This window comes from Pseudophryne corroboree, unplaced genomic scaffold, assembly GCF_028390025.1.
Source record: "Pseudophryne corroboree isolate aPseCor3 unplaced genomic scaffold, aPseCor3.hap2 scaffold_851, whole genome shotgun sequence".
Classification (NCBI taxonomy): domain Eukaryota; kingdom Metazoa; phylum Chordata; class Amphibia; order Anura; family Myobatrachidae; genus Pseudophryne; species Pseudophryne corroboree.
The window spans coordinates 1-12,226 of NW_026970430.1; the positions used below are offsets into that span (position 1 = coordinate 1).

General features: G+C 50.3%; 12 non-coding genes and 2 pseudogenes across 12 annotated transcripts; all 14 read right to left on the minus strand.

Moving 5' to 3' along the window:
• Window positions 1-565: 565 nt before the first annotated feature.
• On the minus strand, window positions 566-728 carry LOC135043101 (U1 spliceosomal RNA). The gene has a single exon (XR_010236116.1). It is a non-coding gene; the product is annotated as a U1 spliceosomal RNA (small nuclear RNA).
• A 152-nt stretch (window positions 729-880) lies between these two features.
• Window positions 881-1,044, minus strand: LOC135043181 (U1 spliceosomal RNA). Its single transcript, XR_010236183.1, has one exon. It is a non-coding gene; the product is annotated as a U1 spliceosomal RNA (small nuclear RNA).
• A 701-nt stretch (window positions 1,045-1,745) lies between these two features.
• LOC135043092 (U1 spliceosomal RNA) lies at window positions 1,746-1,881 on the minus strand (annotated as a pseudogene).
• Window positions 1,882-2,033: 152 nt separating this feature from the next.
• LOC135043170 (U1 spliceosomal RNA) lies at window positions 2,034-2,197 on the minus strand. Its single transcript, XR_010236172.1, has one exon. It is a non-coding gene; the product is annotated as a U1 spliceosomal RNA (small nuclear RNA).
• Window positions 2,198-2,871: 674 nt separating this feature from the next.
• Window positions 2,872-3,034, minus strand: LOC135043058 (U1 spliceosomal RNA). Its single transcript, XR_010236083.1, has one exon. It is a non-coding gene; the product is annotated as a U1 spliceosomal RNA (small nuclear RNA).
• Window positions 3,035-3,186: 152 nt separating this feature from the next.
• LOC135043150 (U1 spliceosomal RNA) lies at window positions 3,187-3,350 on the minus strand. The gene has a single exon (XR_010236153.1). It is a non-coding gene; the product is annotated as a U1 spliceosomal RNA (small nuclear RNA).
• A 674-nt stretch (window positions 3,351-4,024) lies between these two features.
• LOC135043054 (U1 spliceosomal RNA) lies at window positions 4,025-4,187 on the minus strand. Its single transcript, XR_010236079.1, has one exon. It is a non-coding gene; the product is annotated as a U1 spliceosomal RNA (small nuclear RNA).
• A 152-nt stretch (window positions 4,188-4,339) lies between these two features.
• LOC135043120 (U1 spliceosomal RNA) lies at window positions 4,340-4,503 on the minus strand. Its single transcript, XR_010236126.1, has one exon. It is a non-coding gene; the product is annotated as a U1 spliceosomal RNA (small nuclear RNA).
• A 2,424-nt stretch (window positions 4,504-6,927) lies between these two features.
• On the minus strand, window positions 6,928-7,091 carry LOC135043111 (U1 spliceosomal RNA). Its single transcript, XR_010236121.1, has one exon. It is a non-coding gene; the product is annotated as a U1 spliceosomal RNA (small nuclear RNA).
• Window positions 7,092-7,243: 152 nt separating this feature from the next.
• Window positions 7,244-7,407, minus strand: LOC135043050 (U1 spliceosomal RNA). Its single transcript, XR_010236076.1, has one exon. It is a non-coding gene; the product is annotated as a U1 spliceosomal RNA (small nuclear RNA).
• A 670-nt stretch (window positions 7,408-8,077) lies between these two features.
• LOC135043088 (U1 spliceosomal RNA) lies at window positions 8,078-8,241 on the minus strand. Its single transcript, XR_010236111.1, has one exon. It is a non-coding gene; the product is annotated as a U1 spliceosomal RNA (small nuclear RNA).
• An 835-nt stretch (window positions 8,242-9,076) lies between these two features.
• Window positions 9,077-9,212, minus strand: LOC135043093 (U1 spliceosomal RNA; annotated as a pseudogene).
• A 152-nt stretch (window positions 9,213-9,364) lies between these two features.
• On the minus strand, window positions 9,365-9,528 carry LOC135043132 (U1 spliceosomal RNA). Its single transcript, XR_010236135.1, has one exon. It is a non-coding gene; the product is annotated as a U1 spliceosomal RNA (small nuclear RNA).
• Window positions 9,529-11,952: 2,424 nt separating this feature from the next.
• On the minus strand, window positions 11,953-12,116 carry LOC135043112 (U1 spliceosomal RNA). The gene has a single exon (XR_010236122.1). It is a non-coding gene; the product is annotated as a U1 spliceosomal RNA (small nuclear RNA).
• Between the last annotated feature and the right edge of the window lie 110 nt (window positions 12,117-12,226).

Here is a 12,226-nt window from a genome sequence, read left to right on the forward strand (position 1 = left end):
GGGAGAACACATATTTTCAGATGAACATGGGAGGGCAGAAGGCTGCCTAATACTGAAGCACCCCCAAACAACAAACCAAATGCAACAACTAGTGCAAGCATTCCTGGGGGAAGTTCTGCAGAAGACGGATTTGCATACGGTGATGTCATCCAAGCAGTGGGTCAAAGTTGGCTTCAACCCTCATCTGCATATGAAAAGAGAAAAGGGGCGTGCAGGGCATGGCGGCCTTTTGCGGTGCTTGGATGACCCCTAGTTCGCATTAAACACCTCCACCCTCCTTTGGTGTGGGGCTCATGTTGGCCATGCCCCATCCCCTGAAGCATTCAAGCTGATTTCTTGCAGCAGCTGGGCACTGTAACAGCTCCAGAGCTGCTCTGTAAGGCAAGTAAAAGGGTGTGGGCCCTGCAGCACTACCTGTAGTTTGCATTGTGCATTGGAAGGCACAAAGTAAGCAGACGGGAGGAGAAGTCAGGATAGTGCACAAGGGTATAAAAGGGAGCGGCTGAAGAAAAGAGAAGTGGAAACAGACAGCAAACTAGGCTGGAGAGAGACCTGAGACAAAGAGATCTGAATTATACGAGAGCCGACCAGGGGAAACACAAATTAGGCAGTCAAGTTTCCCACATTTGGGGAAATCGCAGGAGCAGCACACCCAGAGTACAATGGGTGAGCCTTGCCCTGGGAGAAGCACCTTCATGATCATAGTATCTCACCTGGCAGGTAAGTAGGAGTTGGGCTAGAGCTGGGGAGGGTCGCTGCTCGGGTACCCCCCTGTAAAGTGAAGGAGATCCAACTGAGGCAGCACAAGGGAACTCTCGAAAAAAGAACAAGGCTAAAGGAAAATCTGAGACAAAGAAATCTGACTTTTACCAGAGCTGACCAGAGGAAAGCACAAACACAGTCTCCCACTACCACAAATAATGCAGTCAAGTTTCCCACATTTGGGGAAATCACAGGGGTCAGCATACCCAAAATGCAATGAATGAACCTCACCCTGGGAGAAAAATCTTCATGACCATGGTATCTCCTATGCAAAATAAGTATGATTTGGAATAGGGCTGGGGAGGGCCGCTGCTCATGCACATCTCTGTCAAGTAAAGGAGATTCAACTGAGGCAGCACAAGGGAACTCTCATCTTGGGACAACAACTGCAGGGAGAACATATATTTTCAGATGAACATGGGAGGGCAGAAGGCTGCCTAATACTGAAGCACCCCCAAACAACAAACCAAATGCAACAACTAGTGCAAGCATTCCTGGGGGAAGGCCTGCCGCAGATGGATTTGCATATGGTGATGTCATCCAAGCAGTGGGTCAAAGTTGGCTTCAACCCTCGTCTGCATATGAAAAGAGAAAAGGGGCGTGCAGGGCATGGTGGCCTTTTGCGGCGCTTGGCTGACCCCTAGTTTGCATTAAACACCTCCACCCTCCTTTGGTGTGGGGCTCATGTTGGCTATGCCCCAGCCCCTGAAGCATTCAAGCTGATTTCTTGCAGCAGCTGGGCACTGTAACAGCTCCAGAGCTGCTCTGTAAGGCAAGTAAAAGGGTGTGGGCCCTGCAGCACTACCTGTAGTTTGCATTGTGCATTGGAAGGCACAAAGTAAGCAGACGGGAGGAGAAGTCAGGATAGTGCACAAGGGTATAGAAGGGAGCGGCTGAAGAAAAGAGAAGTGGAAACAGACAGCAAACTAGGCTGGAGAGAGACCTGAGACAAAGAGATCTGAATTATACGAGAGCCGACGAGGGGAAACACAAATTATGCAGTCAAGTTTCCCACATTTGGGGAAATCGCAGGAGCAGCACACCCAGAGTGCAATGGTTGAGCCTTGCCCTGGGAGAAGCACCTTCATGATCATAGTATCTCACCTGGCAGGTAAGTAGGAGTTGGGCTAGAGCTGGGGAGGGTCGCTGCTCGGGTTCCCCCCTGTGAAGTGAAGGAGATCCAACTGAGGCAGCACCAGGGAACTCTCGAAAGAAGAACAAGGCTAGAGGAAGATCTGAGACAAAGAAATCTGACTTTTACCAGAGCTGACCAGAGGAAAGCACAAACACAGTCCCCCACTACCACAAATAATGCAGTCGAGTTTCCCACATTTGGGAAAATCACAGGGGTCAGCATACCCAGAATGCAATGAATGAACCTCACCCTGGGAGAACAATGTTCATGACCATGGAATCTCCTATGCAAAATAAGTATGATTTGGGATAGGGCTGGTGAGGGCAGCTGCTCAGGCACATCTCTGTCAAGTAAAGGAGATTCAACTGAGGCAGCACAAGTGAACTCTCATCTGGGGACAACAACTGCAGGGAGACCACATCTTTTCAGATGAACATGGGAGGGCGGAAGGCTGCCTAATACTGAAGCACCATCAAATATCAAACCATATGCAACAACTAGTACAAGCACTCCTGGGGGAAGGTCTGCAGCAGACGGATTTGCATACGGTGATGTTATCCAAGCAGTGGGCCAAAGTTGACTGGAACCCTCATCTGCATATGAAAAGAGAAAAGGGGCATGCAGGGCATGGCGGCCTTTCGCAGTGCTTGGATGACCCCTAGTTCGCATTAAACACCTCCCCCCTCCTTTGGTGTGGGGCTCGTGTTGGCCATGCCCCATCCCCTGAAGCATTCAAGCTGATTTCTTGCAGCAGCTGGGCACTGTAACAGCTCCAGAGCTGCTCTGTAAGGCAAGTAAAAGGGTGTGGGCCCTGCAGCACTACCTGTAGTTTGCATTGTGCATTGGAAGGCACAAAGTAAGCAGACGGGAGGAGAAGTCAGGATAGTGCACAAGGGTATAGAAGGGAGCGGCTGAAGAAAAGAGAAGTGGAAACAGACAGCAAACTAGGCTGGAGAGAGACCTGAGACAAATAGATCTGAATTATACGAGAGCCGACCAGGGGAAACACAAATTATGCAGTCAAGTTTCCCACATTTGGGGAAATCGCAGGGGCAGCACACCCAGAGTGCAATGGGTGAGCCTTGCCCTGGGAGAAGCACCTTCATGATCATAGTATCTCACCTGGCAGGTAAGTAGGAGTTGGGCTAGAGCTGGGGAGGGTCGCTGCTCGGGTACCCCCCTGTCAAGTGAAGGAGATCCAACTGAGGCAGCACAATGGAACTCTCGAAAGAAGAACAAGGCTAGAGGAAAATCTGAGACAAAGAAATCTGACTTTTACCAGAGCTGACCAGAGGAAAGCACAAACACAGTCCTCCACTACCACAAATAATGCAGTCAAGTTTCCCACATTTGGGGAAATCACAGGGGTCAGCATACCCAAAATGCAATGAATGAACCTCACCCTGGGAGAACAATCTTCATGACCATGGTATCTCCTATGCAAAATAAGTATGATTTGGAATAGGGCTGGGGAGGGCCGCTGCTCATGCACATCTCTGTCAAGTAAAGGAGATTCAACTGAGGCAGCACAAGGGAACTCTCATCTGGGGACAACAACTGCAGGGAGAACACATATTTTCAGATGAACATGGGAGGGCAGAAGGCTGCCTAATACTGAAGCACCCCCAAACAACAAACCAAATGCAACAACTAGTGCAAGCATTCCTGGGGGAAGTTCTGCAGAAGACGGATTTGCATACGGTGATGTCATCCAAGCAGTGGGTCAAAGTTGGCTTCAACCCTCATCTGCATATGAAAAGAGAAAAGGGGCGTGCAGGGCATGGCGGCCTTTTGCGGTGCTTGGATGACCCCTAGTTCGCATTAAACACCTCCACCCTCCTTTGGTGTGGGGCTCATGTTGGCCATGCCCCATCCCCTGAAGCATTCAAGCTGATTTCTTGCAGCAGCTGGGCACTGTAACAGCTCCAGAGCTGCTCTGTAAGGCAAGTAAAAGGGTGTGGGCCCTGCAGCACTACCTGTAGTTTGCATTGTGCATTGGAAGGCACAAAGTAAGCAGACGGGAGGAGAAGTCAGGATAGTGCACAAGGGTATAGAAGGGAGCGGTTGAAGAAAAGAGAAGTGGAAACAGACAGCAAACTAGGCTGGAGAGAGACCTGAGACAAAGAGATCTGAATTATACGAGAGCCGACCAGGGGAAACACAAATTATGCAGTCAAGTTTCCCACATTTGGGGAAATCGCAGGGGCAGCACACCCAGAGTGCAATGGGTGAGCCTTGCCCTGGGAGAAGCACCTTCATGATCATAGTATCTCACCTGGCAGGTAAGTAGGTGTTGGGCTAGAGCTGGGGAGGGTCGCTGTTCGGGCACCCCCCTGTCAAGTGAAAGAGATCCAACTGAGGCAGCACAAGGGAACTCTCGAAAGAAGAACAAGGCTAGAGGAAGATCTGAGACAAAGAAATCTGACTTTTACCAGAGCTGACCAGAGGAAAGCACAAACACAGTCCCCCACTACCACAAATAATGCAGTCGAGTTTCCCACATTTGGGAAAATCACAGGGGTCAGCATACCCAGAATGCAATGAATGAACCTCACCCTGGGAGAACAATCTTCATGACCATGGTATCTCCTATGCAAAATAAGTATGATTTGGGATAGGGCTGGTGAGGGCCGCTGCTCAGGCACATCTCTGTCAAGTAAAGGAGATTCAACTGAGGCAGCACAAGGGAACTCTCATCTGGGGACAACAACTGCAGGGAGACCACATCTTTTCAGATGAACATGGGAGGGCGGAAGGCTGCCTAATACTGAAGCACCATCAAATATCAAACCATATGCAACAACTAGTACAAGCACTCCTTGGGGAAGGTCTGCAGCAGACGGATTTGCATACGGTGATGTTATCCAAGCAGTGGGCCAAAGTTGACTGGAACCCTCATCTGCATATGAAAAGAGAAAAGGGGCATGCAGGGCATGGCGGCCTTTTGCAGTGCTTGGATGACCCCTAGTTCGCATTAAACACCCCCACCCTCCTTTGGTGTGGGGCTCATGTTGGCCATGCCCCATCCCCTGAAGCATTCAAGCTGATTTCTTGCAGCAGCTGGGCACTGTAACAGCTCCAGAGCTGTTCTGTAAGGCAAGTAAAAGGGTGTGGGCCCTGCAGCACCACCTGTTGTTCGCATTGTGCGTTGGAAGGCACAAATTAAGCAGACGGGAGGAGAAGTCAGGATAGTGCGCAAGGGCATACTTTTCTCTTAGTCCGGGGGCAAGGCTTCAAAATGGGGTCTGCAACGGAGGAGACACAGGGGGCGTGGTCACAGCAGCTTTTCTCTACAGCCTGCACCAGCAGGAGCCTACACCATTTTTTATGATCACGCTGAACTGCAGTGCGACTGCAATTACAGCATGGTCAAGAAGGGAGGCGTCATGCTGGGTGGCCATGCCCTGTCACTGTGCAGGAGCCAGCACAGCTCACACACTAGTCCCCGGGTGCAGCCCCCAACCCCCGGGACACCCGGAGCAACAAAATGTAGATTCAGGCCACCAGGCCACGCCCCTACCTATGAAACCATGCCTCCTTTTTACCATTGCGCTGTTTATCTGCGCGCACTGCATTACAATCTCCCTCGCCACCTTTCTGGGTGTCACCAGTGATAGTGACACCTCTGCCATGCTTGTAGCAGCTGGTCCTAAGATCTACGCCTCAAGCCCTGAGTGTTTGCCCTTGTGACTTGTTGATCATCATAGCGAAGCAGATGCTTACAGAAAACTGCAGGGGCTTAGATTGAAAATAAAAAAATTGATGGGTATAAGGTAGAGAGGAGCGGGTTCGGTTCTCCGAGAACCGAATTCCCCACGAACTCCACGTGGTTTACACTGGTCCGAGGCAGGCTCGGTTGTTCCCGCCTGACTCGGAAAACCTGAACAAGGGAAAATGTCATCATCCCGCTGTCGGATTCTTGCGAGATTCGGATTCCATATAAAGAGCTGCGCGTTGCTGCCATTTTTACTCGTGCATTGAAGAGAGAGCGGAGAGGACGTGGCTATGTTCTCTCAGTGGAAATCTCAATATCAGTGCTCAGTATCAGTGGTTACTTATTGCTGCTCAGTAATACTAGTAGTGTGTCTCTCCTGCTCAGTGTCAGTTCTCAGTAGTATCCTCATCAGTGCTCAGTATCACTGCTCATTGTCTTGTGCTGCATTGTGGTGCTCAGCATACTACAGTACATTACTAATAGTCCAGTGCTGCATCTTGCTGCTCAGTGTCAGTTCTAGTATCCTCATCAGTGCTCACTATCACTGCTCATTGCATTGTGGTGTTCTGTATACTACAGTAACATAGTAATATAGTATATATAGAGGAGCGGGTTCGGTTCTCCGAGAACCGAATTCCCGACGAACTCCACGTGGTTTACACTGGTCCGTGGCAGGCTCGGTTGTTCCCGCCTGACTCGGAAAACCTGAACAAGGGAAAATGTCATCATCCCGCTGTCGGATTCTCGCGAGATTCGGATTCCATATAAAGAGCTGCGCATTGCCGCCATTTTTACTCGTGCATTGAAGAGAGAGCGGAGAGGACGTGGCTATGTTCTCTCAGTGGAAATCTCAATATCAGTGCCCAGTATCAGTGGTTACTTATTGCTGCTCAGTAATACTAGTAGTGTGTCTCTCCTGCTCAGTGTCAGTTCTCAGTAGTATCCTCATCAGTGCTCAGTATCACTGCTCATTGTCTTGTGCTGCATTGTGGTGCTCAGCATACAACAGTACATTACTAATAGTCCAGTGCTGCATCTTGCTGCTCATGTTGGCTATGCCCCAGCCCCTGAAGCATTCAAGCTGATTTCTTGCAGCAGCTGGGCACTGTAACAGCTCCAGAGCTGCTCTGTAAGGCAAGTAAAAGGGTGTTGGCCCTGCAGCACTACCTGTAGTTTGCATTGTGCGTTGGAAGGCACAAAGTAAGCAGACAGGAGAAGTCAGGAGAGTGCACAAGGGCATAGAAGGCAGGGGCTCAAGAAAAGAGAAGTGGAAACAGACAGCAAACTAGGCTGGAGAGAGACCTGAGACAAAGAGATCTGAATTATACGAGTAGCCGACCAGAGGAAACACAAATTATGCAGTCAAGTGTCCCACATTTGGGGAAATCGTAGGAGCAGCACACCCAGAGTGCAATGGGTGAGCCTTGCCCTGGTAGAAGCACCTTCCTGATCATAGTATCTCACTTGGCAGGTAAGTAGGAGTTGGGCTTGAGCTGGGGAGGGTCGCTGCTCGGGCACCCCCCTGTCAAGTGAAGGAGATCCAACTGAGGCAGCACAAGGAAACTCTCAAAAAAAGAACAAGGCTAGAGGAAGATCTGAGACAAAGAAATCTGACTTTTACCAGAGCTGACCAGAGGAAAGCACAAACACAGTCCCCCACTACCACAAATAATGCAGTCGAGTTTCCCACATTTGGGGAAATCACAGGGGTCAGCATACCCAGAATGCAATGAATGAACCTCACCCTGGGAGAACAATCTTCATGACCATGGTATCTCCTATGCAAAATAAGTATGATTTGGGATAGGGCTGGGGAGGGCCGCTGCTCAGGCACATCTCTTTCAAGTAAAGGAGATTCAACTGAGGCAGCACAAGGGTACTCTCATCTGGGGACAACAACTGCAGGGAGAACACATATTTTCAGATGAACATGGGAGAGCTGAAGGCTGCCTAATACTGAAGCACCCCAAACAACAAACCAAATGCAACAACTAGTACAAGCATTCCTGGGGGAAGGTCTGCAGAAGACGGATTTGCATACGGTGATGTCATCCAAGCAGTGGGCCAAAGTTGGCTGGAACCCTCATCTGCATATGAAAAGAGAAAAGGGGTATGCAGGGCATGGCGGCCTTTTGCGGCGCTTGGATGACCCTTAGTTCGCATTAAACACCTCCACCCTCCGTCGGTGTGGGGCTCATGTTGGCTATGCCCCAGCCCCTGAAGCATTCAAGCTGATTTCTTGCAGCAGCTGGGCACTGTAACAGCTCCAGAGCTGCTCTGAAAGGCAAGTAAAAGGGTGTGGGCCCTGCAGCACTACCTGTAGTTTGCATTGTGCGTTGGAAGGCACAAAGTAAGCAGACAGGAGAAGTCAGGAGAGTGCACAAGGGCATAGAAGGCAGCGGCTCAAGAAAAGAGAAGTGGAAACAGACAGCAAACTAGGCTGGAGAGAGACCTGAGACAAAGAGATCTGAATTATACGAGTAGCCGACTAGAGGAAACACAAATTATGCAGTCAAGTGTCCCACATTTGGGGAAATCGTAGGAGCAGCACACCCAGAGTGCAATGGGTGAGCCTTGCCCTGGGAGAAGCACCTTCCTGATCATAGTATCTCACCTGGCAGGTAAGTAGGAGTTGGGCTAGAGATGGGGAGGGTCGCTGCTCGGGCACCCCCCTGTCAAGTGAAGTTCTGCAGAAGACGGATTTGCATACGGTGATGTCATCCAAGCAGTGGGTCAAAGTTGGCTTCAACCCTCATCTGCATATGAAAAGAGAAAAGGGGCGTGCAGGGCATGGCGGCCTTTTGCGGTGCTTGGATGACCCCTAGTTCGCATTAAACACCTCCACCCTCCTTTGGTGTGGGGCTCATGTTGGCCATGCCCCATCCCCTGAAGATGAACATGGGAGGGCAGAAGGCTGCCTAATACTGAAGCACCCCCAAACAACAAACCAAATGCAACAACTAGTGCAAGCATTCCTGGGGGAAGGCCTGCCGCTGATGGATTTGCATATGGTGATGTCATCCAAGCAGTGGGTCAAAGTTGGCTTCAACCCTCGTCTGCATATGAAAAGAGAAAAGGGGCGTGCAGGGCATGGTGGCCTTTTGCGGCGCTTGGCTGACCCCTAGTTTGCATTAAACACCTCCACCCTCCTTTGGTGTGGGGCTCATGTTGGCTATGCCCCAGCCCCTGAAGCATTCAAGCTGATTTCTTGCAGCAGCTGGGCACTGTAACAGCTCCAGAGCTGCTCTGTAAGGCAAGTAAAAGGGTGTGGGCCCTGCAGCACTACCTGTAGTTTGCATTGTGCATTGGAAGGCACAAAGTAAGCAGACGGGAGGAGAAGTCAGGATAGTGCACAAGGGTATAGAAGGGAGCGGCTGAAGAAAAGAGAAGTGGAAACAGACAGCAAACTAGGCTGGAGAGAGACCTGAGACAAAGAGATCTGAATTATACGAGAGCCGACGAGGGGAAACACAAATTATGCAGTCAAGTTTCCCACATTTGGGGAAATCGCAGGAGCAGCACACCCAGAGTGCAATGGTTGAGCCTTGCCCTGGGAGAAGCACCTTCATGATCATAGTATCTCACCTGGCAGGTAAGTAGGAGTTGGGCTAGAGCTGGGGAGGGTCGCTGCTCGGGTTCCCCCCTGTGAAGTGAAGGAGATCCAACTGAGGCAGCACCAGGGAACTCTCGAAAGAAGAACAAGGCTAGAGGAAGATCTGAGACAAAGAAATCTGACTTTTACCAGAGCTGACCAGAGGAAAGCACAAACACAGTCCCCCACTACCACAAATAATGCAGTCGAGTTTCCCACATTTGGGAAAATCACAGGGGTCAGCATACCCAGAATGCAATGAATGAACCTCACCCTGGGAGAACAATCTTCATGACCATGGTATCTCCTATGCAAAATAAGTATGATTTGGGATAGGGCTGGTGAGGGCAGCTGCTCAGGCACATCTCTGTCAAGTAAAGGAGATTCAACTGAGGCAGCACAAGTGAACTCTCATCTGGGGACAACAACTGCAGGGAGACCACATCTTTTCAGATGAACATGGGAGGGCGGAAGGCTGCCTAATACTGAAGCACCATCAAATATCAAACCATATGCAACAACTAGTACAAGCACTCCTTGGGGAAGGTCTGCAGCAGACGGATTTGCATACGGTGATGTTATCCAAGCAGTGGGCCAAAGTTGACTGGAACCCTCATCTGCATATGAAAAGAGAAAAGGGGCATGCAGGGCATGGCGGCCTTTTGCAGTGCTTGGATGACCCCTAGTTCGCATTAAACACCCCCACCCTCCTTTGGTGTGGGGCTCATGTTGGCCATGCCCCATCCCCTGAAGCATTCAAGCTGATTTCTTGCAGCAGCTGGGCACTGTAACAGCTCCAGAGCTGTTCTGTAAGGCAAGTAAAAGGGTGTGGGCCCTGCAGCACCACCTGTTGTTCGCATTGTGCGTTGGAAGGCACAAATTAAGCAGACGGGAGGAGAAGTCAGGATAGTGCGCAAGGGCATACTTTTCTCTTAGTCCGGGGGCAAGGCTTCAAAATGGGGTCTGCAACGGAGGAGACACAGGGGGCGTGGTCACAGCAGCTTTTCTCTACAGCCTGCACCAGCAGGAGCCTACACCATTTTTTATGATCACGCTGAACTGCAGTGCGACTGCAATTACAGCATGGTCAAGAAGGGAGGCGTCATGCTGGGTGGCCATGCCCTGTCACTGTGCAGGAGCCAGCACAGCTCACACACTAGTCCCCGGGTGCAGCCCCCAACCCCCGGGACACCCGGAGCAACAAAATGTAGATTCAGGCCACCAGGCCACGCCCCTACCTATGAAACCATGCCTCCTTTTTACCATTGCGCTGTTTATCTGCGCGCACTGCATTACAATCTCCCTCGCCACCTTTCTGGGTGTCACCAGTGATAGTGACACCTCTGCCATGCTTGTAGCAGCTGGTCCTAAGATCTACGCCTCAAGCCCTGAGTGTTTGCCCTTGTGACTTGTTGATCATCATAGCGAAGCAGATGCTTACAGAAAACTGCAGGGGCTTAGATTGAAAATAAAAAAATTGATGGGTATAAGGTAGAGAGGAGCGGGTTCGGTTCTCCGAGAACCGAATTCCCCACGAACTCCACGTGGTTTACACTGGTCCGAGGCAGGCTCGGTTGTTCCCGCCTGACTCGGAAAACCTGAACAAGGGAAAATGTCATCATCCCGCTGTCGGATTCTTGCGAGATTCGGATTCCATATAAAGAGCTGCGCGTTGCTGCCATTTTTACTCGTGCATTGAAGAGAGAGCGGAGAGGACGTGGCTATGTTCTCTCAGTGGAAATCTCAATATCAGTGCTCAGTATCAGTGGTTACTTATTGCTGCTCAGTAATACTAGTAGTGTGTCTCTCCTGCTCAGTGTCAGTTCTCAGTAGTATCCTCATCAGTGCTCAGTATCACTGCTCATTGTCTTGTGCTGCATTGTGGTGCTCAGCATACTACAGTACATTACTAATAGTCCAGTGCTGCATCTTGCTGCTCAGTGTCAGTTCTAGTATCCTCATCAGTGCTCACTATCACTGCTCATTGCATTGTGGTGTTCTGTATACTACAGTAACATAGTAATATAGTATATATAGAGGAGCGGGTTCGGTTCTCCGAGAACCGAATTCCCGACGAACTCCACGTGGTTTACACTGGTCCGTGGCAGGCTCGGTTGTTCCCGCCTGACTCGGAAAACCTGAACAAGGGAAAATGTCATCATCCCGCTGTCGGATTCTCGCGAGATTCGGATTCCATATAAAGAGCTGCGCGTTGCCGCCATTTTTACTCGTGCATTGAAGAGAGAGCGGAGAGGACGTGGCTATGTTCTCTCAGTGGAAATCTCAATATCAGTGCCCAGTATCAGTGGTTACTTATTGCTGCTCAGTAATACTAGTAGTGTGTCTCTCCTGCTCAGTGTCAGTTCTCAGTAGTATCCTCATCAGTGCTCAGTATCACTGCTCATTGTCTTGTGCTGCATTGTGGTGCTCAGCATACAACAGTACATTACTAATAGTCCAGTGCTGCATCTTGCTGCTCATGTTGGCTATGCCCCAGCCCCTGAAGCATTCAAGCTGATTTCTTGCAGCAGCTGGGCACTGTAACAGCTCCAGAGCTGCTCTGTAAGGCAAGTAAAAGGGTGTTGGCCCTGCAGCACTACCTGTAGTTTGCATTGTGCGTTGGAAGGCACAAAGTAAGCAGACAGGAGAAGTCAGGAGAGTGCACAAGGGCATAGAAGGCAGGGGCTCAAGAAAAGAGAAGTGGAAACAGACAGCAAACTAGGCTGGAGAGAGACCTGAGACAAAGAGATCTGAATTATACGAGTAGCCGACCAGAGGAAACACAAATTATGCAGTCAAGTGTCCCACATTTGGGGAAATCGTAGGAGCAGCACACCCAGAGTGCAATGGGTGAGCCTTGCCCTGGTAGAAGCACCTTCCTGATCATAGTATCTCACTTGGCAGGTAAGTAGGAGTTGGGCTTGAGCTGGGGAGGGTCGCTGCTCGGGCACCCCCCTGTCAAGTGAAGGAGATCCAACTGAGGCAGCACAAGGAAACTCTCAAAAAAAGAACAAGGCTAGAG